The sequence below is a fragment of the Octodon degus genome, unplaced genomic scaffold (assembly GCF_000260255.1).
Source record: "Octodon degus isolate 3935 unplaced genomic scaffold, OctDeg1.0 scaffold00116, whole genome shotgun sequence".
NCBI classification, from domain to species: Eukaryota; Metazoa; Chordata; class Mammalia; order Rodentia; family Octodontidae; genus Octodon; species Octodon degus.
Window position 1 is genome coordinate 729507 of NW_004524692.1, and position 4603 is coordinate 734109.

The 4603-nt window shown below is 43.5% G+C and overlaps 1 pseudogene; it reads left to right on the forward strand.

Annotated features, from left to right (window-relative positions):
• The window catches only part of LOC101576274, a 24556-nt pseudogene that overhangs the window by 9074 nt on the left and 10879 nt on the right, over nt 1-4603 (forward strand).

Sequence of the window (4603 nt, forward strand, 5' to 3'; positions counted from 1 at the left end):
AAAATAAAAAGGACCGGGCATGGTGGCACGCACCTGTAATCCCAACACTTCAGGAGCTAAAAACAGGAGGGTCACTACGAGTCCAATCTGCGAGTCTACAGTGAGACCCTGCAGACTCTATACTAACTACACAAACAAAAAAATCTCTATGCTGTACCTCATTTGCCAAATGGTTAGGCAATTTATTTATCTTCAGTATTAAGGGAAGGAATTTTGTTTAAGACAAGGTATGTAGTTCAGATTGGCCTTGAAATCACAGTGATCCTCCTGCCTCAGTCTTCCAAGTGCTGGGATTACAGACATGTGCCAACACACCTGGCCTGGATACTTTTTCTTTTTAAGTTTTATTGATATATATATATATATATATATTCATTCAGAATTTATTAGTGAGGGTGGGAAGATGCCATGCTATTAAGTAGATTTGAGATAGTAAGCATGTAATTGTAGAGGCCAGTTTCCTGGGGGGCATCGATGGGGTGAATCACCCAAATGCTTTCAAGGGCATGGCTGTCTAAGTGGGAAATGTGCTTGCGCTAGATACCATCAGGAGCTTTCACCTTTCAGCATTTTTCAAAACATATTTAAAACTAATTTTTTTTGGTGGAACCAGGGATTGAACTCAAGCCCTTGTGCTTGCCAGGGAAGCACTTATTCCACTGAGCCATCTCCCCAGCCCCTAAAACTAATTTTATAATTTCCATGATACCTGATTTATTTTAATTATGAAAATTCTCAATCACATAAGCTTGTGTTAGCTTCCATGTTGCTGTCACTCAGATTTGACAGTTATCAGAATTTTGCTTGTCTATCCCATTTTCTCTTGGCACCAGGAATCAAACTCAGGACCTCGCACTTGGCCGCCAGGCGCAGGGCCACTGACCTATATCCCCAGCCACCTATTCTTATTTTCTTCCTTGACTATGAAAGCAATTCCCAGACAACAGGTCATCTTCACTCATTAGTACACTTACTTCCCCACTGCCATTATCAAATGCTACAAACTGCAAATAGGCCTTCTTCGGTGTGGCCCATTCAGTGCTGCCCCAGGGCTTTCTGTCAGAAATACCTCAGGGGAAGGGCACCCAGGAAAGGAGCGGCCTGCATCTCTGCTGAAGGCAGCGGTGTCTGCACAGCTTTCTTCACAGCACCAGATTAGCGAAGCTACTGGGAGAACAAACTGGCAGTCTGCGTCTTGGACTAGGCCGCAGTGCCTCTGCAGAAGTCGCATCCATCTGAAACTCGAGACAGGGCCTGTGGAGATGTCATCAGTTAAGACTGAGTTTATGGGGCCAGGGAGAGAGCTCAGGAGAATAAGCACTTGCCTGGTAAGCACAAGGGCCAGAGTTCAGTCCCTGGTTCTGCCAAAAACAAAGAAAAAGAAAGACAGGTGATGGTGGAGCAGTGAGGGCACTGCGTCACATATTCCATATGATAGCTGTCCTTTCCAGGGAAAGAGGACACAGAGGCACGGGGAGGAGGGAGAATGCCACGTGGGGGCGGGTCAAAATTGCAGTTATGATGTCACAATCGAGGAACAAATGCGAGAATTGCCGGCAGCCAGCAGCAATCCGGGAGGTCCTCTCCCTTTCCTTCTTTTCCCTTCTTTTCCCTTCCCCTTCTCTTCTCTGGTACATTAATTTTTTAATTTTTATTTTTTATTTGGTATAAGGTCTCACTATGCAGCTCAGACTCTTAGTGATCCTCCTGTCTCAGCCTCCCCAGCACTGGGATTACAGGTATGCGCCACCAGTGGCTGACTTGGAGCAGGGCTGGCATGGCACAGGGTACCAGGGGTCGAACCCAGGTCCTTGAGCTTACCAGGCAGGCGCTTGGACAATCGAGCTATCTCCTCAGCCCTATTGGTATGTTTTAGGTATTCATAATAACCACATACGTTATAGGGAATTTGCGCCTATGCATGATATCTGGGGACTGAACTCAGGCCCCTGTGCTTGCCAGGGAAGCGCTTATTCCACTGAGCCATCTCCCTGGCCCCTGCATGATATATCTTGAACTCTTATTTTCCCATTTTCCTCCACTTCCTTTAACTCTGCATTCCCTCATTTACAAAGCTTTGTTTTCATTTTTCCCTTTTTCTCTTGCCCATTCTTTCCTTTCTCTTCCCCTCCCTTGTCCCCGTCCCATTTTCCCACACCTATTAGGCATTTTTACCCTTACTTACACTTCTGGCTTCTCACGCAAGAGTACAATATGGCACTTACACGAGTGTGTCCAATTTACTTCACAGGCTAGTGTGGTCTCGATGTGGGTCCATTTAGCTACAATGTCTCAACTACCTTGGAGTTTTGAAACTTGGATATTTTATTTTATTTATCTTTATCTTTTTAAGACAGGGTTTCTCTATGCAGTGAGGGCTGGCCTTGAGCTTACTTTGTAGCCCAAGAGAGCCTCAAACTCACAAGATTCCCCTGCTGCAGCCTCTTGAATGCCACCATGCCCAGCAAACCTGGACATTTTAAACAAGTCACATCTGCAGCTTTTTTTTTTTTTTCTTGTATTTTAGTACAGGGTCTACAGGATTGGACTCATAGCGATTCTCCTATTTTTCAACCTCTCAAGCGCTGGGATTACAAGTGCACACCACCACACCTAGTCTCAGTCACCATCTCAGCATGCCCCGGAGGCGGGGCCCGACATGGCACACTGGGGATCGAACCCTGGACCTGCACTTGCCAAAGCAAGTGCTTTAGTCCACTGAGCCATCTGGCTGGCCCTAACACTAACAATCACTTTTTTTTTTTTTTTTGCAGAACCAGGGATTGAACTCAGGCTCTTGCACTTGCCAGGGAAGTGCTTATTCTACTGAGTCATCTCCCCAGCCCTACAGCTCTTCTTTATTTCCTTTATTTATTTATTTATTTATTTTTATTTATTTATTTTTTTGTGGAACCGGGGATTGAACTCAGGCCCTTGCGCTTGCCAGGCAGGTGCTTATTCTACTGAGCCATCTCCCCAGCCCTTACTTTGATTTTTTGAAATAGGGGCTCACTGTGTAGTTCAGGCTGGCCTTGAACTCAATATGTAGCACAAGCTGTTCCTGAACTCTCATCAACCCTCCTGCCTCAGCCTCCTGAATGCTGTGATTACAGGCATGCGCCACTACACCCAGCCAGCTGTCCTTTATTTAAAAAATAATAATTAGGTATTAACATTTTAAATTTCTCCATTTTTCTTCCTAAAAATTAGGTATGTTTAAACATTTCAAATCTTATAACCAAGGAGCATATTTGCTAAAAGTATTTCCTGTAGCTCGGAGAACTACCTCTTTTTTTTTTTTTTTTTTTTTCTGTAGGTTATATTGCATTTTATTTCTTTTTTGTTTTGACATCAGTTATTTTATTTTAAAGAATGTGATTTTTCCTTTTTTTTTTTTTTTTGTTTGGCAGAACCAGGGATTGAACTCAGGCCCTTGTGCTTGCCAGGCAAGCGCTTATTCTACTGAGCCATCTCCCCGGTCCTCTTTTGTCTTGTATAGTAAGTGGTAAGCAGCCAAGCGTTTTCTCCACATGTTGTGCAAAAGTGGCCCAGCCTAGGTGACCGGGGTCCAGTGCAATCTAACTCGGCCATTGTTCCCAGGAACACCAGGCTGTATTCTCTGTGGACTGCACTGCCAAGGAACATAATTGGCCGCATGCACAATGGGCTTTGTGTATTTGAGAGTAAAGGATCGCTGGTGTTATTGTTGGGTTTTGTTTTTTTCATTTTCTGTTTGTACCAGAGTTTGAATTTATGACCTTACACTTGCCAAGCAGGTGCTTATGCTACTAAGCCGTCTCCCCTGGCCTGGTGAGGGGTCTTTTTTGTTTTTAACTTTGTATTTGGTACAGGAACTTATTGTACAGCTTGGACTTGTAGTGATGCTCCTGTTTTCAGTCTCCCCAGCACTGGGGACTATAGACATGTGCCACCACACCAGGTCTGAGTGTCAACTGCACTCAGGGGAGGGGCTGGCACAGCATGTGGTGCCAGGGATCATACCCTGGTCCCTGCATGTGCCTAAGCAGGCGCTTAGTCTGCTGAGCTATCTCTCCAGCCCTTGAATATTTTTTTTTTATTTTACACTTTAATATTTTGACTTCTGCTTCTCCATTATACTTGTAGTACAGAATTACAAAATAAATAAATAAATAAAAATAAAATAATTACAGGCAAATGAAGAACTCTAAAAAAAAAAAAAAGAAAAACAAGGAGGAGTAGTGTTAAGGCTGCAGGTAGAGGTGACCACTGCACTGTTAGCACTCGAGTGTCAAACAGCCTCAATGCTGTTTCCTCTTCCCTGCTTTTACGTTTTAATAGACTTCAGTAGCTCAGATCTGAATTAGCCACACCTTTATTTTGTAATTCCTTTTCATCACGGAGCCTGTTTGCTTAGTATTTAATAGTCTAATACCCAGGGGACCACCCACTTGGGCCCCCCTCCTGTTTCTCTTTTGGACAGGAGCTTTCTTTCTCTCAATAAATAGATTCTACTCATAAAAAAAATAGTCCAGTAAACATCTGCAACCCTCTTCAAGATCAAGAATATAGGCAACACATTATAATTTAATATCAAAACTATACATGTTTTACTATGAAATAT